We start from the raw sequence: 26,226 nt of genomic DNA, 5'->3' as shown, positions 1-26,226 counted from the left end.
GTATTGGCTCCATAGGGAATCGAACTCTCGGCCTCCAGTTTACGAGACTGGCGCTCTAACCATCTGAGCTAAGGAGCCGACTGTACCTAAAGTTGATCAACTATGCTATTAAAATAACATCATTAGCTAAACAGCAACCTATGTGTGTTATAGGTAACCATTATCTTTATTCAACACTTAATCTACGTTCTGCCCCTGGCAATATAACACTTAAAGATAATGTAATATTACCTTTTAATAGATACGTAAACATTCAACTTATCACTTATTCCATTGACGAGTACCTTTTATGACGGCTTTTAACAACCACTTCTTAATGTAACCGTTTGTTCAGCTCCCAATAATGGGACAATGAAATTGTGTGTGTGTGTGTGTGTGTGTGTGTGTGTGTGGTGGGGGGGGGGTTTACATACAAACGTAGAGGTATAATCAGATATTAGTAATGCCAAATTTATTTTAACTTCCAGATACGTTCTTTGCTGTTTCTCGTCAGCAGTGGAAACAGACTGTCTAGTATATGTACTAATTACTACACGTGTACTTAATATGTATATATTATATAAGACCTAATAACATGGCAATACCTTGAAATCTGAAATCTCCACTACGTATAATGATTTACCTTGCGTAGCAGGTCGGTCTTAAGGGAAATTTGCACTATTATTTAAAAAAGTAGTCATATTTATGTTTTCATGAAAATGAATCACCATAAGTCATATATAGCTCAAATGGTGACGAAACGGTTTTAATATGAAATTTCTTTGATTTCCATTACGTATTTTACTTACATTGCGTTCATTTGTTTCCATTACATATTTTAGTCATACCGCTATTCTGACGCAACGGCACCCTCAGTGAACACCACATTGAATAGCTAACTGTACGATGCGGTTTAAGGATAACTTTAGTGTTCATAACACGTTTGTCATATTTGTGTGTAGAAAATAAGTCCTTTTAGACCACGAGTTACTTTCCTTCACTTATAGCAAGCAGACAGTGTGTGTGTGTGTGTGTGTTTGTGTGTGTGTGTCCAAAAATAGATTATAATCATTAGAGGAACTTGGAACCTTGAGCTTCCTCTCATAGGGGATTCTACTGCTCTATGTTAGTAAAAAGAAGGTGTTCTGTGATTTGCACTTTTTAAAAAGAGGCCCCAGTGGGAGTCGAACCCACGAACTGCAGTTTACCTTACTTTAAGACACATGGTTGAGAGATTTAAGCCATTAATTTAGATCAAAGGTGACCTTTCTCAAGATTCCGAAAGACCAGATAAGTCCCTAACTGGAACCATCACACGTAGAATTTCGAATCAATAGCTCACAGTAATTAGTTTAAAGAATTAAACATTTTTTCTCTAAGTAACAACACATACGTCTTTTTTTTTCGAACTTGCTCATTTGAAGACTGTTAATTTGAAATACCAAAATATAACAATAAAATGTTACAAGTTAGACTATTGGAATCCTTGAATGTGAAAGAGAACAGAAAAAAGTCTCTCAGAGCAAGATCTTTGAGTATATTTGGTCTGTTATCAAAGTAAATAAGTTTATTGTTGACCTAATGTTAGTAAGATGAGCTATGCTAATTCTGAATCAAAACGCTACGGAAGTGATGTGGCTGTGATCAAGAAACAAAATCATCGAAATGATCATAACTTTACATCAACAAATTTGTCGTAAAGTTTTTGCGTAAATCCCCGTTTGCTCGTACCCTACTATCGATTTCAATAACGAAAACGTTTAATTTGATAAAAAGTGCATATATCTTAGTCAATTCATTCACTGATTTATAATTTCTAACCTGACTTTGACCAGACTTGCTCTAACACTGGCATCGTCTACGTATTTCATGCTTGATGACTTTCCATACTAACAAGTCGCCATATTGCGTACGCTATGGGCCAGTCTATTTTCTCAGTCAACAGAATGACGTATTTCATCCTATTCGGATAATTCCGCAATTTACCTTCAGATTAAGAGTTTAGAGTTATATCCCTTTGCACACGTGTACATTAAATTCACACCACTTCTTAAATCCACGTGAAAGGTAAACTTGTAGTTGTAATTCTTTTTCTTTGCCTGATTCGACATTGTAAATATCGGATGCAGACGAAGTAGTTTTGTCTTATAAGTACATCAACGTGTAGTGGTGCATCCACCACCTCGCTGATTATGGACTTTTCCAGCAACTGGAAATGATGACGATCAATGTCGTCTTTTACACAAATACTTCCGTTTGGAATGAAACACACAAATGATAATGATGGTCATAATCAGGTATAAAATACAAACCAATGAATGAACAAAGTTCTGTGCATCTTTCGTCTGATTTGCGTTTTTTGATTTTTAAATCGGGGGGGTGGGGGCGGCGATATAAACGTAGAGGTATATTCAGATATTAGTAATGCTAATTGTTTTTAGCTTTCAGATACTTTGCTTGCTGTTTCTCTTGAGCTGTGAAAACAGACTGTCTAGCAGATGTACTAATTTGTACAGGTGTACTTAATATGTATATATTGCATAAGACCTAATAACCTGGCAATACCATTCACGTATTTTGTAAGTTGCGATAATGTGATGACATTACGTTGTACTCATCATATGGTGTAATGTGTAGATGCTGTCCATACTTATCAATGTATCGCTAGAGCCCAATTAGAAAAGTAAATAAAAAACAACTTTGCAAACTGTAGTTATCGAAGTCTTTAATTATATTCGTTTATTCATTATATATCAACACAGTTATTGACAGACATTAGTACTATTGAGGAGTACTTTAGATTATTGTTAGAAATACATATATTACTGTCTGCTGGTTAGGAGCAATATGTTATAGATTGATTTATGAAATTAAAATGGGCACAACATGAAAGTTAGTGATTGGCCAAAGTGAAGCGATGATGCAATAGGATATTATTATGGAATAATTTGAAGCTCTCCAAGTGCGCTAAGGTATCGGCTCCATAGCTCAGTTGGTTAGAGCGCCAGTCTAGTAAACTGGAGGTCGAGGGTTCGAATCCCACTGGAGTCTTTCTAATTTTTTTTTATACTTTTTCCGTCTCTTAGCTTGTTAGTAATCGTTCCCTTCGGATCTCTGATTTCAGCAATCCAGTGTTCCGACCTGTTTGGGTCATATTTCATCACTGATATGCACGTATTAACTTTTAACGCACAATAGAGGATACATCATGGCAAACGAAAGCAAAGTTATATCATCATTGGATTCTTTGAGGTAGATGTTTGATATCTGTCCGTAGTCACTATTTAAAGTTTACGAACTTACTAATTTTTGTTATTAAACCTCGTGTCTTTCAGCCAAATGGCTTCAAAATGGTAGAATAGAAAGTATATATCGTAATGAATTGTAGCTTATCGGAATACCTACATTACATTATTGTAATCACAAATAGGTATAAATATTTTATCAACTGCTACTAAAACAAACAATTAATGTTTACTTTCCAAAAGATGTCGAAGTCCAAACCAATATGTTTGAAATAGATCCGTAAGATAAGTAGGTGTAAAGATGAGGTTACTCGCCACAAGGCTCCAATGACACTATTGTTTCAATACACGACCAATATGAGATGAATGGTCGCGTAATTTCTCGGACATTTAATGGATGTTTTATAATAATTTAAATAGTTCACACAGACAGTGAAATACACAAATATTTCCTGTATATGGAAGCGCATGTTTTATTCTTAGCTTTATTGTTGAAAATCTAAATTTTGAATTAGTTCTCTGAATTGAAAGTTTGTCGCTTAATCATTTCAGGGTCAGGGTCAGGAATTATTTATATATTTTCTAGTGGACATAAAAGCCAGCATAGTGAAGTCAGCAAAGTGAATATGTTGGACCAGTGAAGATGCCTAAGATAATAAAGGAGTTAATGAGCGATAGCGAGTTCATTCCACGATCTTAGACATGAGCGAATTATACAGCATTATTAAGTAAGTCGCGATGAAGTGAGATTTTTCATTGTATTATTTACGTATCGATGAACATTTTAAAACACTTTTGTTCTTTCTTGAATTGAAATATCACACTATACAGATAATGTTACAGCGCCACGCATCTAAACCGCCTTACATAGTCTGGATATTTGTACATCATTGGTGATTGGATTTCATTCTGTGATCATAGATATAATCCATTCAACGTTTTAGTGAATTAATGCGAAAGACTATGTGCTAAGGTTTCAATGTCTGATTTAAAAAAAAGTCAGGCAGCGATATTATTTGAAAGTGTGAACTGTGGGGTCCGTGAGAGCACATGTGTAAATAGCTGACTTAAGTAACGTGATGTCCCATTGACGTAAGAAAAGTGATGTCCCATTGACGTAAGTAAAGTGATGTCCCATTGACGTAAGTAACGTGAGGTCCCATTGACGTAAGTAACGTGGTGTCCCATTGACGTAAGTAACGTGAGGTCCCATTGACACTAACATTACAGTGACTGCAGGAAAATCGCTTGTGAGTTAATCCGTGATGGATAGTTTATTACACAAAATCCGCATTAATGTTCCCGGACAAAAATGCTGTTATAAGGATCATAATACTAGACTGTCCCAACGTATGCTGTCAACCTCTTATTTTGGTAAAATACGTGTACCAATGCAAAATCACTACTAATTAGCTCAAAATGATTCGTTTTGAAAACTTCATTTGAAAACAATTATCTTCGTCAACTCATACACCATCAACCAGTCTTTCAATTCCCGAACACAGTGTACATCCTGAAATTTAGATCATCAAGGCAGCCAAGTGCATGCAGGTAGATTACTAATTTGAGCATATGGGTAAGGCTGAAAGTTTGCATTATGCCTCTTATAAAGTATTCACTGAGACACAAAATGGCGAGGAAATTCAACTAGTCTATCAATATTGATTTCTGAATAATAGACGCCTTTTGTGTTGCTTCTTTCATTTGAAGAAAAATGTGCGTTTGTAGCAATTTAAGAGTTGCCCCTCGTCTCATATTCTGTATTTTTTAAAATTACTCTGAATTTATTTGAAAAGTTTATTATATCTACCAAACACTTCCATTCAGTTAAACCCTTCAACCCTTGGAATCAAATTTAGTTCTCGATTTTGAGAATTGTTTTTGTTTTATTGAGATTATGTCAGGAAACAGGAAACTACGTTTTATTTTATTACAACTAGATGCACAGTCACTTTATCACGGAGACTAGCCTTTAATTTTAATACAAAAGAAACCCATTTTTTCTTTAAACCAAAATGTATTAATGTTTTGAATGTGATTTGAGAGAGACAGGAATGAATTTCGTTTGTTTGAGTGTGCGTGAAATAAGGAAAGCGCTTAGATGACTACAGAAATAAATGAAAGTATGAGAGAACATAGTTATATGTGGCCACATCTGGCGATTTAGGCAAGGGCATTCAATTAAAACAAATAAAGTTTGTATCAATTTTATGAAGGGATAACATCAAACAAGATTAAATAATAAGGTAAAAAACATAATATTTCTTGATTGATTTATCAACAATCATTAAATTATTAACTATTTCCCGTAAAAGCTGGCTCTTTTCTATGCAAAGACTTCTAATGTACTTTTATTTGGCAATGAACTTTACACGTCAGAAACAAATATTTTGCTACAAAAGGAAATGAAAATTCATTATTTATTAACACAAGAAGATTCACAAATATAAGTTTAAATTTTGTTCCATTAGAACCACACATAAAATTGATCGTAACGCACCACACCAAACAGTATTCATTCTCCAGTATCCTTCTTCCATCCAATTCATTTTATTATACGCATACTTGTCACCTTCTTCAAGAACTCTTTCCTGTGTTTCTCCTTTTTGATGTGTTTCCTGTCCTTTTGCCCTTTATGCATACGTGTGATAATCTTGGTAATAACATTTTTAAGCCAAACTAGTAAATCGATAGAGAATTGCATTGGATATCAATCCGTTTTCATGCATTATATCTCCGTGCAATCGGAAATGACGGAGTAGTTTCTTTATGCATATTCGGAAACTCTTTGTCGAAACTATTTAGATCCATTAACACTCAGCCTTGTTCTTGACTCTGTGATTGACGATAAACAAACCCTTGAAATATGGGACAAATGTTCGCGACATTGTACTTGTTCATTTTGTCACTGCTGTCGTACGGACCAATTTCAGTGTCCATGTAAAAAGTATACCGACAATGTTGATAATGAGAGTGAATATAAGAGCGAGGCAAGGATAATTAGAAAAGGGGAGGAAGATGAGGTCGAGGTTGAAGTAGGAAGAGTGAATGAAGTAACTGATATTCAATCGATAATGGTGATGTAGAGGAGGTTGAGTTTGGTGTAACACAGAGTCGAAGGTCGAATGGTATTTTCAAAAATCTCAAATCAAGATCAACAACAAAAAGCAAAGACCCCTCCCAAGCCCACACCCCCACCCCTACAATACAACCCACAACATACATGCATATGATAAGAGTGAAGTAAATTTGGCATTACTAATGTCTGAATATACTTCTACGTTTGTTTGTATCCCCCAACACAGATTTATAAAAGGAAAAACATAAATGAGATAAAAGATGCACACAACTTAGCTCATTCATTGATTTGTATTTTGAGCCTGATTATGGCCGGGGGTGGGTGGGAGGCTAACACTGTTATCATATGTGCGTTTCATTCCAAAAGGAAGTTTTTGTGTAAAAGACGATCTTGCTCAACATTCATTTCCACTTGTTCAATGTGGTAATCCTTGAGCTGACTGACTAAAATAAGTAATGGAAAAAATGGAACGCAATGTAAGTAAAATACGCAATGGAAATTAACAAAATTGCATATTAAAACATTTTCGTCACTGTTTGAAATAAATATGATTTACGGTGATAACTTGGCATGAAAACATAAAAATGACTACTTATTTTAAATAATAGTACAAACTTCCTCAAATACCGACCTGCTACGCAAGGGAAATCATTATGAGCAGCGGAAATGTCAGAAGTTAGTATATAAAAAAAAATTTATTTGTCTTTATCTCAAAATGATGATAAATATTTTATTAGTTATTATTATATTATTAACCTAATTAAAAATAATGTTTCATATGACAGTGACCGGCCTGACGAGAAATGGAAATCTGCAAACCTAATGGAACTATCTTATATATAACTATGCTAATCCACTGATAATATCATAAAAAGTATCTGTCAATATGCTAATCCACTGATAATTTCAAAATCCATCTGTCAATATGCTAATCCACTGATAATTTCAAAATCCATCTGTCAATATGCTAATCCACTGATAATTTCAAAATCCATTTGTCAATATGCTAATCCACTGATAATTTCAAAACCAATCTGTCAATATGCTAATCCACTGATAATTTCAAATTACATCTGTCGATATGCTAATCCACTGATAATTTCAAATTCCATCTGTAAATACACAAACTACTTTAGCACAGACGGTCAACTGCAACACAAACTATCTTTTACCAATACACTCGTGTGGATAGGAGAACATTAAAAATGAAAATGAAACAAGAAGACCATGAACGGCACATTACACTCCCATCCCGCTTTTAGTAGTCATCAATTCAGACATTAATATGGCATGGGTGACTGTTTGGATTATTGACCAATGGGTGGCAGCTGACCAATTGGTGTCAATCACCTTGACGTTTGATCGAATTATACAACTGAACTATGATTTTATGTGCAGAAACAATTATTTTCTTCCTTGAATTGTGATCCACGTGACCTCTGAACGTTACACTTGAAAATGTTTTATTTATTAACCCAAATCACACATACTTATCATGCACAGAAAGCAAATTTACTGAAAAAATTACAGGACTTTTGTAATAACTTCTTGACATTAAAGAATGCAAAACTGAATTTTTGGTTCCATGCCTTTTCTGTAAACATTCTGTTAGTGACCATCTCAAATATGGAACACATCAAGGTGTATGTCCTTCTATACCGGTAGCAAACTTTGAACATGCCGTGGTACCTACGGGATTTTAGGTTTCATATCATCGTGACGTCATTTTACAGTGTAATTTAACGTTTACGTTTGGTTCACCCTATATATTACCTCCAAGTGAATGCAATGTGCCAAAATGTTTAATGTCCCTTGCATTAAAGGGCACAAGAGTGAAAAAATGTTTCTCAAGACTTAGAAAGTGAAGATAGTTATTCCAAACTACCTAGCGAATATACTAAATGATGTTTTACAATTGACTTGCTCGTTTATGTATATTTGTTGTGCTGATATGCATACCCACTAAAAAGTATATAAATAAGGGCCGGTCTTAACCTTGAGCAGATCTAAGTACAATGATTCACTTCAGACTACCACTTCCAAATTGTAGTTTAAAGAATATTGGTATGACTGAAGACACGTTCCCATATTTTGGGAATACTTGTCTTATAATGTCTGTGTGAAATTAAGCCATTCATCCAAATCAAGCTATTTCGGCAACGCAATGTGTGATAATAATGGACGTGGAGTACTGGGAAGTTGGAATGGAATTGGTGGAGATTTACTCGAACCAGCATATATTTTTGTAATATCGCTTTCAACATAACGAATCCTTAGGAATGGCATCTAACAAAACTCTTTGAACACATGTATCTGCACACACATAACCTCATAAAGTAAATACTCCGCAATATATACTATCATTCTGCTAGAACAAACTAATTTAAAAGATTAAATCATGTAACTTAGAACGTGAGCCAATATCACCGTGATATTTCGTTTAAATAATTTTACAATATCTGTAATAAGGAAGGACTTACAAAATAAAGAGTTATTCAAACTTTAAAGGAATCAAGGTAAAAATTCAGTTCCCATAATAAACTTTTGAAAACACCATGACGTTAAAATTTCAATGACTTAGGTAATATAGATAAAACCTAGATGACAGCTTCTGTGAAGAGAAAATGATATGAGCCATTGCATTTTCTGGACATGCATGTGTTGGAAACATTTGCTTTCATTTATGCACTAAAGACTCAGCTGCTAATTTGAGCTATGATGTTCCAAGCTCAAGACTATTAAAGGACTGAAATTCCGTCAATAAAACGGCGTCTTTTTTTCAGTTACAACTTAAACAAGCTTTCAAAAGATTATTTTTCCATCAACATAACTTGCATTTTTGACGAATCTTGGTCATCCCAATCCATATATACTCTATTTTAAGTTCATCCATTTCCAGGCTGATTCCCATTTTTTCATTCAGTTAGTACCGTGTGTCCTAGAACCTTGAAGGTGTGTGTAGCCATGTAGGCTATGACGCCCTCCATCAGGGTAACGTGATTTCAAATGAGCCCAACATACAACATAAACGATACATTGTTTTTGTCTCTTACTGATATGAACGGATAGATACTAGGTCGGTAGAATGGTTTGAGTACCAATATTAAATTATGATCTTTGGTAATAAGTACCTAATAAAATGAAACTTTAATAACCAGTATGTTTATATCAGGTGAAGGCATGAAGACGTCCCAAACAGTTCCAAGCTATTTCGAAACACATTGTAAACGTACAAGGAAGTACACCCGCATGTCTTCATGCCATTGTCGAATTGTATTCACTGATGTTAGCGGTTAGTAATCCCCAGATTTACAACAAGATGTTTAATTGGTCACATACAAAATGCACTGTTAATGTATTTTAGTTCGGTTGCAAACAAAACAACAACTATATATATATATATATATATATATATATATATATATATATATATATATATATATATATATATATATATATATGCAACGATTGGTATATGATTGATACAGCATGCATACTATACATAAGTTCTATATATAAATATACAAATAAATTTTATTTATATCTCATACAAGTACATATACTTGCCCTTTGAACGGAGTTAAGATTTACTACAGGCAGCTGTGTATTGACCGAGTCAAATGAACTCCTCGCATAACCGAGTGTGCACGCTTTAAAATGTTGTTATGTGCCTTTTTGTGACTATTCACAATCATCTTGATAACTTGATTGTTTTCGTTTTCAGTTTCTATTTTCAATCACATTGAATAAATGAATATAATGCACACTTATGATTTAAACATGGAGGATGATGTTAATGATAAATGAAGGGCACTACAAATACATGATTAGCTACGCCATTCACATGACAGGTTAGCCATTTACGTTCCGGCTTATGGAATTGAATGTGGAATAGAAACGAAGCGAAATGACGAACCAAGAATAGGTAATTAAAACATTTTAATATATTTATATATTTAAAATTGATGTAAGTCATTATTCTGCTTTAGTAACAGTACCACCGAAAATAAACTCTCTCTCTCTCTCTCTCTCTCTCTCTCTCTCTCTCTCTGGTCGGTTTGACTTTAAAACTTTTTCTCTCACTCTTATCTTTTGGTCGGGTTGACTTAACCTTTACCATCATTCATAAGTTCAGAGACACCGTGGGATGACACAAACGAAAATCCTCTACGCTCGTCTTTTCATAGATTTTACCCGTATTTTGCTACAAGGGTACAGAGAGAGAGAGAGAGAGAGAGAGAGAGAGAGACAGAGAGACAGAGAGATTGTGCTTAGGATTTTTAACGTAGTTTTAAAAAAAGTCAGTAATATCGCTACGATACCTACAGTGTGGCAGTTTATAGTGATGTCTATCACTGGGGCATCATACCACAGACATGTTGCATGATTTCCCACCCAGACACCACATTATCCTGACACCAGGCCGACCAGTTGTAACACTAACCTCGTAATGCTGAGCGACTAGAGAGAGAGAGAGAGAGACAGAGAGAGACCTTTGGACATTTTCATATTATTTAAATATAATGGATTTTTAGAACATTGTAGCATGTTTAAGAAACAACGGCAACAACACAGCGTTAAAAACATCACAATGTATGTACCACGTATCCGAAACATTTACCGCATAATGTCGACATGGTTTGCAACTTTGTATCATTGACACACACTGTAAATAGATCACAAGGTTAGTGCACAGATATCGTTACGACGAACCCATATTATTGTAGGTTACTTGTTGTAATTTCCATTTCAAGGTTTTCTGCATAGGTCGCCCTGTAAGCAAGAGACGGAAGGGAAACAGAAAACAGAAAGGATTGTGAATACTGTGTACCATATTAATTCATTTAGAAAACGGGAATTATTAATCCTTGTTATCGTTATTTTCATACGTCACTAAAGATTCATGTTTAGAAATCGATCATTGATCTAGAATCAACTGCCGACGCTCGTGATATTGTTTACATATGCATATTATTACGCCATGGGCGGATCACAATTTGATATACCAGTAGTACTGATATATGAAATTTCTTTATACCAACACTTTAAATGCCATTTTATTTTCATATTTTATATATATTATATACGATCCAATGAAGATGCTTAAAGGAAACATGCCATATCGTGTCCAAGAATCGTCGATCTACGTCCTGCCACATCATCCCTTTGCACATTAAGTTAACTGAAATCGTACATACTGCTCCGCTGTCGGACTGTGCATCTGAAGGGAACCGATCCAATCCTATCCCTTATTACATTTCATTTCGGAGAGTGAAAATAAGCATAACAGATGCCGTTCACAATAGCACATATTGAATGTAAATTTCTCGAATGTAAACACGTCAAAGAACTTTTAGATAGGAATTAATGCACGATGATATCATCCAAATAGCGCCCCCCCCCCCCCCATGCAATACAACAACCGCTCAGGTAATGTGGTGTCAAATAGTTAATTTAGCTTAAGGGGACTCCAAGAGGTGCTAGTTCAAAACGCTTTCAGCTTGCTAAATATAGCGATGGTTGATGTAAAACGAAGCTAATGGAGCATAGTCTCCAGCCTAGAAAAGATGGTGCCATGCCATATATGAGACCTCAGTAAAGGCTTTTATGGGAAAGCAATTAAAAGAGATAATGGGGTCTTTTCTGAAACTGTTAGCTCCCGAATCACAAAGCTTGTAACGAACTTTGCACCCAAGACATTTCTAACTCCGAAAGATTCATGTAAATGAGCAATATTTAGTCACAGAAAGTAATAAAAGTATTGGCTCCAGAGGGAATCGAACTCTCGGCCTCCAGTTTACGAGACCGGCGCTCTAACCATCTGAGCTATGGAGCCGACTGTACTTAAAGTTGATCAACTATGCTATTAAAATAACATCATTAGCTAAACAGCAACCTATGTGTGTTATAGGTAACCATTATCTTTATTCAACCCTTAATCTACGTTCTGCCCCTGGCAATATAACACTTGAGGATAATGTAATATTACCTTTTAATAGATACGTAAACATTCAACTTATCACTTATTCCATTGACGAGTACCTTTTATGACGGCTTTTAACAACCACTTCTTAATGTAACCGTTTGTTCAGCTCCCAATAATGGGACAATGAAATTGTGTGTGTGTGTGTGTGGGTTTACATACAAACGTAGAGGTATAATCAGATATTAGTAATGCCAAATTTATTTTAACTTCCAGATACGTTCTTTGCTGTTTCTCGTCAGCTGTGGAAACAGACTGTCTAGTATATGTACTAATTACTACACGTGTACTTAATATGTATATATTATATAAGACCTAATAACATGGCAATACCTTGAAATCTGAAATCTCCACTACGTATAATGATTTACCTTGCGTAGCAGGTCGGTCTTAAGGGAAATTTGCACTATTATTTAAAAAGGTAGTCATTTTTATGTTTTCATGAAAATGAATCACCATAAGTCATATATAGCTCAAATGGTGACGAAACGGTTTTAATATGAAATTTCTTTGATTTCCATTACGTATTTTACTTACATTGCGTTCATTTGTTTCCATAACATATTTTAGTCATACCGCTATTCTGACGCAACGGCACCCTCAGTGAACACCACACTGAATAGCTAACTGTACGATGCGGTTTAAGGATAACTTTAGTGTTCATAACACGTTTGTCATATTTGTGTGTAGAAAATAAGTCCTTTCAGACCACGAGTTACTTTCCTTCACTTATAGCAAGCAGACAGTGTGTGTGTGTGTGTGTGTGTGTGTCCAAAAATAGATTATAATCATATATATATATACGATCCAATAAAGTAATGAAGTTACTAAAAGGAAACATGCCATATCATGTCCAAGAATCATCGATCTACTTTGTTCCACATCATCCCTTTGCACATTAAGGTAACTGAAATGGTATATACTGCTCCGCTGTCTGGCTGTGCATCTGAACGGAACCGACCCGATTGTGAGAATGTAAATAAGCATAACAGCTGCCGTTCAAAAACAGCACAAATCGGACGTAAATTTCTCGATGATAAACAGGTCAAAGAACTTTTAAATAGGTATCAATGCACGATGATATCGTCCAAATAGCCCCCCCCCCCCCCATTCAATACAACAACAGCTCAGGCAATGTGGTGTCGAATAGTTAATTTAGCTTAAGGGGACTCCAAGAAGTGCTTGTTCGAAATACTTTCAGCGTGCTAAATATATCGATGGTTGATGTAGAACGAAGCTGATGGAGCAAAGTCTCCAGCCTAGCGAAGATGGTACCATACCATTTCTGAGACCTCAAAAAAGGATTTTATGCGATAGCAATTAAAAGAGTTAATGAGGTCTTTTCTGAAAATGTTAGCGCCCGAATCACAAAGCTTGTAATGAAGTTTGTGTCTCGTGTTTGCTTCGGTAACTGACAGTTTCTACAAAGTTATACAAATCGAAAAATAAATCCTCTTATAAACCTTTATGTCTTTATATAAAAAAATTCAATCAAATGATTAGTTTTAGATCGAACCATCATCCTGCACCCAAGGCATTTCTAACCATTACATATTCATGTAAATGAGCCAGATTTAATCACAGAAAGTAATAAAAGTATTGGCTCCAGAGGGAATCGAACTCTCGGCCTCCAGTTTACGAGACTGGCGCTCTAACCAGCTGAGCTATGGAGCCGTCTGTGCCTAAACTTTATCAACTATGCTGTTAAAAGATCATTAGATAAGCAGCAACCTGTGTGTGTTATAGGTAACCATTATCTTTATTCAACACTTAATCCATGTTCTGCCCCTGGTAATATAACACTTGAGGATAATGTAATATTCCCTTATAATAGATACTTAAACATTCAACTTACCACGCATTCCATTGAAGAGTACTTTTTCTGACGCTTTTTATCAACCACTTCTTAATGTAACCGTTCTGTCACCTTCCAATAATGTGACAATGAAATTGTATATATATATATATATATATATATATATATATATATATATATATATATATATACAAGGGGGTTACATCCAAGCGTAGAGGTATATTCAGATATTAGTAATGTCAAATTTATTTTAACTTCCAGATACGTTCTTTGCTGTTTCTCGTCAGCTGTGGAAACAGACTGTCTAGTAGATGTTCTAATTAGTACACGTGTACTTAATATGTACATATTACATAAAACCTAATAACCAGGCAATTCCTTGAAATTTTAAATCTCCACTACGTATAATGATTTCCCTTGCGTAGCAGGTCGGCCTTTGAGGAAATTTGCACTGTTATTTAATATAAGTAGTCATTTTTATGTTTTCATGAAAATTTATCACCAGAAATCATATGTAAATGAAATGGTAACGAAACGGTTTTAATATGAAATTACGTTGATTCCCATTACCTATTTTACTTGCATTGCGTTCAATATGTTCCATTACGTATTATAGTCATATCGCTATCCTGACACAACGGCAACCTCAATGAACACCACATTGAATAATTTTCCATGCACGATGCGACTTAAGGATAACTTTAGTATTCATAACAAATTTGTCTTTAGAAAATAAATCCTTTTAGACCACGAGTTACTTTCCTTTACATATAGCAAGCAGATAGTGTGTGTGTGTGTGTGTGTGTGTGTGTTTGTGTTTGTGTTTCCACAAATGGAGTATAATCATTAGAGGAACTTAGAACCTTGAGTTTCCTATCATGGGCGATTGGACTGCTCTACTTTCTGGAACAATGTATTAGTACAAAACCGTGCTCTGTGATTTGCGATTAAAAAAGTCTCCAGTGGGAATCGAGCACACGACCTGCAGTTTACCTTACTTTAAGACACATGGTTTAGACTTTAGCCTTTAATGTAGATTAAATGTGACCTTTCTCAAGATTCCGACTGACCAGATATGTCCCTAATTGGAACCATCACACGTATAATTTCGAATCAACAGCTCACACTAATTAGTTTTAAGAATTAAACATTTTTTTTTACTAAGAAACAAGACATATATTCTAATTTTTTTATTTAAAAACTTGTTAGTATGAGGACTTAATTAATTTGAAATATCTAAATATAACAATAAAATGACTTTTGGTCTTCTTGAATGTGAAAGTGCACAGAACAAATCTCTCAAAGCAAGTTCTGTGAATATATTCGGTCTGTTATCAAAGTAACTAAGTTTATTTTTGACCTAATGTTACTAAGATGAGTTAGCTAAGTTATGTTAATTCTGATACAAAACGCTGCGGAAATGATCCAGCTGTAATCAAGAAAACAAATCATCGTCGAAGTGATCATAACTTTACATCAACAGATGTGTGGTAAAGTTTTTGCATAATTCCCACTTGTTTGTACCCTGATATCGATTTCAATAACGAAAACCTTTATTTTGATAAAAAGTGCACATAACTTAGTCAATTCATTCACTGATTTATAATTTCTAACCTGACTTTGACTAGAGTTGCTCTAACACTGGGATCGTCTACGCATTACATGCTTGACGACTTTCCATACTTACAAGTCGCCATATCGCGTACGCTATGGGCGAGTCTATTTTCTCAGTCAACAGAGTGACGTGGTTTATCCTATTCGGATAATTCCGTAACTCACCTTCAGATTGAGATTTTAGAGTTATATCCCTTTGCACACGTGGACATATAATTTACACCGCTTATCAAAACCACGTGAAAGGTAAATTTGTAGTTGTCATTCTATTTCTTTGCCTGATTCGACATTGTAAATATCGGAAGCAGACGGGGTAGTTTTGTCTTTCAAGTACATCAACGTGTAGTGGTGCATCCATCACCTCGCTGACAATGGACTTTTCCAGGAACTGGAAATGATGGCGAGCAAAGTCGTCTTTTAGACAAAATACTTTCGTTTGGAATTAAACGCACAAACAATAATGGTGTTGGCCCCCCACCCTCACCCCCGGTCATAATCAGGTTGAAAATTCAATTAATGAATGAACTAAGTTCTGTGCATCTTTAATCTCATTTGCGTTTTTCATTTTTTTAATCTGTGGGGGGGGGGAGGAGGAGGCAATACAAACAATATTAGTAATGCCAAATTTAATTTAACTTCCAGATACGTTCTTTGCTGTTTCTCTTGATCTGTGGAAACAGACTGTCTAGTAGATGTTCTAATTTGTACACGTGTACTTAATATGTACATATTACACAAGACCTAATAACATTGAAATACCTTGATCCATTCATGTATTGGTAAGTCGCGATAATTGATGACATTAACTTGTCTTCACCATAGGGTGTAATGTGTAGTAGTAACACAAACATGTAGATGCTGCCCATACTTATCAATGTATCTCTACAGCCCAATTTTAAAAAAAGAAAACTTAAAAATATTAGTTTTCGAAGTCTTTAAATAGATTCGTTTATTCATTATATATCAACACAGTTATTGACAGACATTAGTACTACTGGGGAGTACTTTAGATTATTGTTAGAAATACATGTATTACTGCCTGCTGGTTAGGAACAATATGTTATAGATCGATTTATGAAATTAAAATGGGCACAGCTTGAAAGTTAGTGACTGGCCAGAGTGAAGAGATGATTTATCCTGAAATAATTTGAACCTCTCCATGTTAGGTATTGTATCGGCTCCATAGCTCAGTTGGTTAGAGCGCCAGTCTAGTAAACTGGAGGTCGAGGGTTCGAATCCCACTGGAGCCTTCTCATCTTTTTCCGTCTCTTATCTTGTAAGTAATCGTTCCCTCTGGATCTCTGATTTCAGCAGTCGAATGTTCCGACCTGTTTGAGTCATATTTCATCATCGATATGCACGTATTAACTTTTAACGGCACCTCACCACAACAACGGATACATCGTGGCAACGAAAGCAAAGTTCAATCAATATTGGACTCCTTGAGGTCGATGTTTGATATCTGTCCGTAGTCTGTGTTTAAAGTTTAGGTCCATACTAGTTTATGTTCATTAAACCGTGTGTTTTAGACATATGACTTGAAAATGGTAGAACAGAAAGTAGATATCGTAATAATTGTAGCTCATCAGAGTACCTACATGACATTATTGTAGCCACAGATAGGTAAAAGTATTTCATCAACTGCTACTAAAACAAACAATTAATGTTTACTTTCCAAAAAATGTTGAAGTCCAAAACACTAATTTTATAACTAGATCCGTTAGATAAGTAGCTGTAAAGTTGAGGTTATTCACCACATGCCTCCAATAACACTATTGTTTCAACTCACGACCAATATGAACTGAATGTTCGCGTATTTTCTTGGACATTTAATGGATGTTTTGAAATAGTTTAAATAGATCACACAGACAGTGCAATACGCAAATATCTCCTCTATATGGAAGTGCAGGTTTTTTAATCATACCATTATTGTAGAAAATCTAAATTTTGAAATAGTTGTCTGAATTTAAATTGTGTCACCTAATCATTTCATGGTCTGGGTCAGGAATTATTTATATATTTTCTAGTGGTTACACAAGCCAGCATAGTGAAGTCAGCAAAGTGAATATCTTGGACCAATTAAGATGCCTAAATAATAAAGGAATTAATGAGCGATAGCGAGTTTATCCACGATCTTATACATGAGCGAATTATACAGCATTATTAAATCGCTACGAAGTGAGATTTTTCTATGTATTATTTACGTATCGATGAGCATTTTTTAACACTTTTCTTCTTTCATAAATTGGAATATCACACTTTAGAGATAATGTCACAGCGATAGGAAACGAAACCGCCTTACATAGTCTGGATATTTGTACCTCATTGTTGATTGGATTTCAGTCTGTGGTCGTAGATATAATTCAATCAACGTTCTAGTGAATTAATGCGAAAGACTATGTGCTAAGGTTTCAATGTTTGATACATATTTTAAAAAAATCTTCAGGCAGCGATATAATTTTGTGTAAATAGCTAACATAATTAATGTGAGGTCCCATATACACTAACATTACAGTGACTGTAGAAAGCTTGTGGGATGTTAGTAATGCAGTGTTTTGAATGACAGCTGGTTGGGAGGAGATACTGTTGTTTGTCGATTGGTTTCGAGGAGATTTCTATATGAAGTTCGTTTTCTACCAGTCTGGTGATTTGAGACTACCACTTTATTGCATTTTCGTATATTTCCATCATAATTTGACAGTGTTGTGGCCATGGTGAAAATTAATGCCATTCAATTGCATTTTCGTATTTTTCCATCATAATTTGACAGTGTTTTGTCATTGAAGCTTGGGAGATGGTTGGCATGCTGTATCTACACTATTGGGAACTTAACGAATTGGCATCCGATAAATAATCAAAGAGATTAAATGTTACATATGGGACGTAAATTCGACATATCAAAACTGAATGACTGCTCGTATTTTGCCAGACTGATAAGTCTAAATACATATCTTATAATAAGAATAAAACAAAAAACAAAGTATATTTCATCAGAAAATTTCCGTCATATCATCATTTTCTCCAGGAAATATGATCACTCTGTTTTTACCATTCTAACATCACTTTTGCATTTACAAATGCAAACAAAAAACATAAAACCGAAATTCACTTTAAACTTCGTATTGCATTTTAGCTCCTATAGTCCATAGTATGTTGATATAAGTGTCCTGAAATATCATAGTATGTTGATATAAGTGTCCTGAAATATCATAGTATGTTGATATAAGTGTCCTGAAATATCATAGTATGTTGATATAAGTATCCTGAAATATCCCGTGGCCATGAGCATATCAACCTGAAATGACACAAGGTCGATACACAAAACGCGGCAATATAAATCAGGGCTGACAATACGCAAATCCAAAAGGCATTTTGTCTTTAAAGAAGACCCGCTTTTAATGTAACTTGTTGACAGTAAATGGTTCTTAATAAGTCAATTAAGAAAGATTGGAAGAAGTTGCTTGTTATTTAATTGTGTCGGGTTTTATTATTTTTCATGACTGGTCGATATAGCTTTTCTAAATTAAATACCCGTGCTTTAATAGGCAGACCGGTCGTATCTTTTATGATGCTTTGCCGATGGAAAACGACAAAACAATATTATGCAAAGAACGTATGTTCTTCGGTTATTATTCCAGTTTCCTCATTGTTTGCGCTATTCATGCACGCAGACGCATGTTAGCTTATAATGGTCTCTTCCTTCTTAATCACACAAGCGCTTTCTCCAGACAAAATAAAACCTAGACCTACCACTCAAAGGCTGTATAAAATGCAAATCGCATGATTCCAGCAGGATTGGAACCTTCCAGTCTCTTAATTAAAGGATCGTTTAAGGTTCGAAACTTCGATCTTCGGACTAAAGTATTCAAGTTTTCAGAAAGGGAGATTTAAGGGATTCAAACACATCATAAAATACGTGTAGGACCTAATGGGACTCGCACAGTCGGTCTTGATATTCAAACATCCTGCACGGCAGTTTACTGGAGATAACTGCAAGATGATAACAGAAATTGAACCTTCAAAAGAAAGATTATTGTGGGATTTGAGCTGTCGACCTCCAGTTTACTAAACTGGCGTTATGTCCAGCTGAACTATGTAGACATAGTTATGAAACAATAAATATAAACATTTGCATTCAAAACTCAAGGTATCATGGAATTTTTTATCCCTGATAGGCTGTCAATTTTTCGCATAGCCTCCTTTGCTCACAGTAGCAAAAAATTTAAAATGTGTTAGACTGAATCCATAATTAAAAGTCAAGTATAATTAAGAAACTATTTGATTTTTGTAATTACTGAAGGAGTGTAAAGAATTTAATAGTGAATTTTCGGTAATTTGTCATGTCCATGCACCAAATAATAAGAACTATTGCAAATATGGGGCGGATCAGGGTTTATTCATACGGCCCTCCTCATGCTCCATGCGGTTCATACTCCTTCAAAATAGTCCACTGCCAGAAGGCTGGTTCGAACCCATGACATTCTAGACCCTACTACATCGAAACACGTGGACTACGATTGAATTCCACCTTATATCGATGATCACAGATTGAAATCCAATTTAACATGAGGTATAAACAAGCAGACAATGCAAGGCAGTCCAAATGAGCATCACTGTGACGTTACCGATCTATTGTGACGTCTTCAACGTACTACTTTGTAACGTCGCCAGTATTGAACTCCATTTCTGCAAGTAAAGAATTCACAGTTTAGACCAACACAACGGATAAAATGTTTACATTCTGCGCTAGAACTGCTACTGTGAAAAGATCGCAGAAAATGCAGTATGAAATGAGTATGATGTAATTGTCAAATCGTACGACTTTTCCAACCGTTATTTTACCACCTAATTTACATTGTTTCGAGAGCGGGATTTTCCTTCCAAAAGGAAGTACCGTACTGTTAGGTGTAAGAGGTCTTCAGCAACGGTATTATAATTTTACTGCATTCCGTGGTGTTGCGAACGAATTAACGTTCTACATATTATGGATCTTCTTTCAATGATACCGCCTATTTTTTTCCCTAAAAGTGCAAACAAGCTACTTATTCTTTAAAAGAACGGGAAACCATTCCTCGATACATATATAAAAACGACTAATGTTCGTAGTACATTGCGACAATACTGAATAATGTCCATTAATTGATACGTGCTTAAGATCACGGAACTAACTCACTATCGTTCCATTGTTAATCTCCTTATCTTAGGTATCGTTAAAATGTTCAAGTATATTCACTATGCTGTCATGTACATTTACTCAGAGATACGAAACTATTTGCTGACCCTGATCCTGATAATATGTATAAACAATGTTTCAGTTCAAACCACCAATAAAAATTGTGATTTTCGAGAATAAATTTATGGCTAAAATCAGCGATTCCACACTAGTGTTGTCGTGAAGGTATGAACTTAAGTAATGCAATCAAATAGACCAATAACGAGACTTTACTTGACCTTTGAATAATGGTGACGATGTGCGGAGAAATGGAAGTGGGATAAGTGGATATAAACTCGAAATATCACCTATTCATGAAAAGGACACTATCAGAATGGTGCATATTTGATGAATGGCACTCAGTTATACTCTTAATGCGGTTCCATTCACACATACATAAAATTCTCATCGCATTTGCTGTCTTTAAGCCAGAGAAAAAGAAACGGAAACGATTCTGTAAGTCATTTTACGAGTAAGCAAATATCACCGTGGTCTTTCGTTTATAATATTAGAACAACTGAACAAGCTAGAAGGAGTTAGACAAGCTTAAAAGGTTGCTGGACCTTCAGGATATGTTAAGGTATGTGTACCGATTTTGGGCGATGAACCGTGTATATAGTACCATGGCCCGCACGGTTACAAATGAGTACATTCGACTCTAATACATACAGGCGCGCCTGCCGAATTGTTTTCGGGGTGGAGAATAACATATCGTGATCAGCTTATAAAGTTGTACACATGTAAGCCAACATATGTTTAGAAATGAAATCGAGGGAGAGGGTTCAGGCCAAGCCCCTTGCCAATGTGAGGGCGCTCATTGATATGTACTATAATTTTGCTATAAAAAATCACCATGCAAGGTCATTTAGCAAGTGAGACCATGCCACCGTGGTCTGTCGTTTGTACTGTTTGAACAATAACGCTAAAAAAACAAGAGTTGTTTTCAAACTCTAGGACCTTTGATGTGTGTGTACCCATTTTGGTCACTGTACCGTGTATTGGGGCCGTTTTAATTCAAATAAGCAAAGAGGAAAGTTTACCTTGAAATTATTAATAACCGTTAAGAGTTACAGTATAAATAGATCATTAATAAAATGACACTAGAACAATTAATTATTTTATGCCAATTTTTCAGACTTAAACACAACGCAAGAAAATCAAACCATTTCAAGACTATTTCAAACTACATCGTAAATGTACAGTAAAGTACACAAATACATATCTTCACATCACTGTGGTCATATATCATATAATATAAGTACCACGATTTGCCTTTCTTTCTTTTTTTCTTTCTTTCTCGCGAGTTCGAAACTCGAGCGCGGCTTCCTAATTTTTGTAAATATTTTTTGTATTTGTATGCTAAAACATTCATTTACATACGCTCCTCTATTTTTTGTAATTTTTTTTCATTTCTTATTCTCGTCCATAGATGGATAATTAACCTAATTCAACCTACACTAGTCATTGATGTTATGAGTTACACAACATTACAGTTACATGTCTAACTGGTCAATTCAAATATTCATCTTGCTATTTTAGATTACATTAGCTTTTGAAACTAAACCAACATTGTTTGTTTAGCTTAGCTGGAGTTACTTAAATGTTTCTACCAATCTGTAGTTACAATAATGTAATCAAGGTACTCGTATCACTTAAATTAATTACAATAGTATGTTTCTGTTTTGCGCATTAAGATCATATAGCTAAAATGCACGATTCAATGACCATACTCGGTACGTAAACATAAAAGAGAGACTTCATAAACGGTAAACTTTAAAATGGACTTCGCCTTCGATTGATAGCTTCATTTGTGCTGATGTGCCTTCAATATTAATACATAACTGCCAGTAAGAACCAGAGATGTCAGATCACTCGAAGCCCGAAATCAGCGATCCAAAATGATCTATTTCATTAAAGCTCTGAGTTTGTGAAAAAATAAGTCACAGGCTCCAGTGGGATTCGAACCCTCGACCTCCAGTTTACTAGACTGGCGCTCTAACCAACTGAGCTATGGAGCCACAACGTTGTTTGTAGGTAGAGGCTCTAATTATTTTGTAATAATGAGCTCTTAAAATCGGCCAATCACTGCCATTCAATCTGTGTTCGTCCTAAATTGATGTAATATAGATTATTCTCGCCGCAGCAGATACTAAAATCTGTAATCCAAGCAATGATTTAAAATACTTTTCAACGGTGCATATTTATATGAATAACTATATTGATAGATAAAAAAGACATAAATGAATAGATTCATAGACTTTGAACACTAATGCCTTTTAAAGAAGAATGTAACAAGAAATCCATAAGAATGGAGCGTATCAATGTACTTGCAATAATAGACGACACAACATGTTGTGAATACAACATGTTACCCCGTATCGCGATATAACAAAGAATTAATGTATAAAGGTATTACAAGGTTAACCACAATGCCTAATATTATCTATAAATGAAGTCAAAATGTACAAATTAGAACATCTGTTACACAGGCTTTTCCTACTGTTCAGGAGAAACGGTAAAATAAAAAATAAAAAAAATATTCGAAAAATTACAAATTTTATATTGATTCAACACTTTTATTTGAGGAAAAATATGATCTCTTCATTCACCAAGAATCCTTCGTTTCTACATTCTAGCTGTATCACGCCGTTGGAGTTTATGATGAATTATAACCTGTCGTGGCTATCTCACCTTAATGATATCAGGTCGAAATAGACTTTGTTTACTCTGATTACATAAACATCATTTTCGCTTGTTAGTAAATCCTTCATGGACATCTGACCAGAAGATATTTATATGATTTTGCCAGTGGACACTGCTGCTATGAAGGCTTTTTTCCAGTTTAAGTCGAGTCCAGTCTTGGTTTAGCGTGTGCAGTTACTGTATAAAAGTGCCAACTCTGTAAAAAACGATGAAGTCGCTCTGGAAAACGTTGCTGCTATTTAGCTAAAAATATCTGAGCAGTTCTGAAAAGTTTTATTTCTAAACAAGTTTCACTGTCAGCACTAGCAGTAAGTATCGTCTTACGATGCCATCGTCATGGTCTGCATCGGCAATCGTGACTATGAAGGTAGAGCATGTTGGTTGCGTTCCATGATCGCTATCAATGTCGTATACTGCATGCGTTTAGACAAAAGGAAAATTAAAGCACAGAGTAGGTTTTACTTAGCTTTTTTTTTCTTTCTTGTCAATTTTAATTTCAAGAAGGATCTGCTTAAAGTAGAATGCAAAACATTTTTACTCTTGTATTTTAAAAATTTCAAAGTCCTTGCACTGGATGGTTTTCTTTAACAAATTAACCGCTGGAGCTTTTTGCCATTTTCGTCTGAAGCTCGAGTAGGAAACACATTTTGAAAGCTATTTCTGAATAGACTCGAAGACACCATATCCCCGGCGATCTTTCAATAACATACTGCCTACTTGTGTTAGAAACATCGGTTTTCATTGGCTATTTGACTCGCGCATGAGCATAAGGGTAAAAGTTTGATTTTTTATATTTTGTTTGCTAAACGGAGCCATTATTTTTGTATCGAGACCACTCTTTATTCCAAATACCCATCTTATCCTACTTTTTGCAAAGACCCATCTGTCTGTTTGCAGTTCATACCGGTTTGCCGTACATCTGAGACCAAACAGTCTCAAATCCGGGCTTAAATCGCATTTAATGTTCAAAGGAAATCAGAAAGCAAAGAACTCAATGTTTTGTTTCCTAGCCCTTAACATTACCTATTCACCCCATTCTCTCTCTCTCTCTCTCTCTCTCTCTCTCTCTCTCTCTCACACACACACACACACACACGCACACACACACACAGAGAAAACAGATGTTATTTTGTAGACGTGGTAATATTGCTAGACTTCATAATATACACCTAGTACACTTGACTGTACAAAATATGTCTCGTGTCTCGAATCAGATATAACATATTTTTCTGTTTGTGGGAAAATGCGCGTATACTCTGACTTATTCACTTATGTGGAGCTTGCAGATTAGATCTTTAAATTTATTAATTTGCGCTGTATGTACAAATGCATGTGTTCGAATCGCAAACTACCATGGCTGTTTGTTTTTTCTTTCTTTCTTCATTCTGTCAGTTTCATTTGGTTGGTCGCTCGAGATGATTCTTAGCACCAACAAGTAGTGTATCTATCAGCTTATTTTGAACTCTAACAGCTGATCTTTGAACTCTAACAGCTGATCTTTGTTAATAATTGAAACAGCTACACGTCTGCCGTTGAATCCTAGCCGTTTTGTTTAACGGTTCCGCTGCCAAACGGCTGAGCCGTTCCACACGTTCAAACAGCAAATATCATCGCAGACTAGTTTTCATTGTCATTAATAACGATAGTGTTGAAGGAAGGTTCTTCTATTTCTCCGAGTGCTTCTTATATAAATTGAAACGATGGCGCTTCGAACAGAATCATGGTTAAATAACGTTTCAAGAAAAAATATCATTCTGCAGAAAAGATCTAACAAGAAACAAATAGACACATGAACGAACAAAATGCCATAGAGTTCGAATAGGTTTACTATTAATATAACCTATGATCCAAGTCATGTTGCAAGAACAAAGTATCCGGGTTAATCTCCTAGCACCTCGAACTCATGCACTCTTAAATTCACTAGCATGCACAGTTGCATCTTTACACCGATTGCAGCTGTTTGTTTCCTGGTTCTTATTGTGTTTGTTTTGCATTATCCTTTATTGTTGTTTCTTATGTAGATATGTTAAATGACGGTATTTGCCTTTTTAAGATTGATGCAAGTGTTGATTAAACAACACACTTTTTGGTCAATGCAAGACTGAATATAATAAGAGATGAATAGACAAACGAGATCCCAAGCAAACACGGTTTGTAATTTTGCTATTGGGGAATCTGGAAATCACTTTAAAATTTATTTTTCACATGTGTTAAACAAATGCGGCTCCATAGCTCAGTTGGTTAGAGCGCCAGTCTTGTAAACTGAAGGTCGTGGGTTCGACTCCCACTGGAGCCTTTCTTTTAATTGAACATAACGAACGTTTTATTTGTACTAACACATTTATTCAAAAAGTGGAATAGTCGAACAGCTCATAATAGTTAGGTCAAGGTTCCAAGTCCCAATTCTGATTTTAATTCCATATTGAATACAAAGACACACAAATTGTCTGCAGTCTAAACAACCGATATGAAAGAGCTGATATCAGGACAATAGTTCCCCACAGCTCGAAAGGTCCACCGAACAGCTGTCTCCTTTTTTGCAAAATACAATTCAAATACTATTTTATTCCACTCTTTTATTTTTTTATTTTTATA

The 26,226-nt window shown here is 35.2% G+C and overlaps 7 non-coding genes across 7 annotated transcripts; 3 read left to right on the top strand and 4 right to left on the bottom strand.

The window, feature by feature from the left end:
* Positions 1-4: 4 nt before the first annotated feature.
* Trnat-cgu (transfer RNA threonine (anticodon CGU)) lies at positions 5-78 on the bottom strand. Its single transcript has one exon. It is a non-coding gene; the product is annotated as a tRNA-Thr (tRNA).
* Positions 79-2,956: 2,878 nt separating this feature from the next.
* On the top strand, positions 2,957-3,030 carry Trnat-agu (transfer RNA threonine (anticodon AGU)). Its single transcript has one exon. It is a non-coding gene; the product is annotated as a tRNA-Thr (tRNA).
* A 9,035-nt stretch (positions 3,031-12,065) lies between these two features.
* Positions 12,066-12,139, bottom strand: Trnat-cgu (transfer RNA threonine (anticodon CGU)). The gene has a single exon. It is a non-coding gene; the product is annotated as a tRNA-Thr (tRNA).
* A 1,747-nt stretch (positions 12,140-13,886) lies between these two features.
* Trnat-cgu (transfer RNA threonine (anticodon CGU)) lies at positions 13,887-13,960 on the bottom strand. Its single transcript has one exon. It is a non-coding gene; the product is annotated as a tRNA-Thr (tRNA).
* A 2,932-nt stretch (positions 13,961-16,892) lies between these two features.
* Positions 16,893-16,966, top strand: Trnat-agu (transfer RNA threonine (anticodon AGU)). Its single transcript has one exon. It is a non-coding gene; the product is annotated as a tRNA-Thr (tRNA).
* Positions 16,967-22,872: 5,906 nt separating this feature from the next.
* Trnat-agu (transfer RNA threonine (anticodon AGU)) lies at positions 22,873-22,946 on the bottom strand. Its single transcript has one exon. It is a non-coding gene; the product is annotated as a tRNA-Thr (tRNA).
* A 2,907-nt stretch (positions 22,947-25,853) lies between these two features.
* Positions 25,854-25,927, top strand: Trnat-ugu (transfer RNA threonine (anticodon UGU)). Its single transcript has one exon. It is a non-coding gene; the product is annotated as a tRNA-Thr (tRNA).
* Positions 25,928-26,226: the final 299 nt, after the last annotated feature.

This window comes from Sinohyriopsis cumingii, chromosome 6 (genome assembly GCF_028554795.1).
Source record: "Sinohyriopsis cumingii isolate HCF-2022 chromosome 6, ASM2855479v2, whole genome shotgun sequence".
NCBI classification, from domain to species: domain Eukaryota; kingdom Metazoa; phylum Mollusca; class Bivalvia; order Unionida; family Unionidae; genus Sinohyriopsis; species Sinohyriopsis cumingii.
Note: the sequence above shows the minus strand (reverse complement) of the source record. Positions and strands in the feature narration are given on the sequence as shown.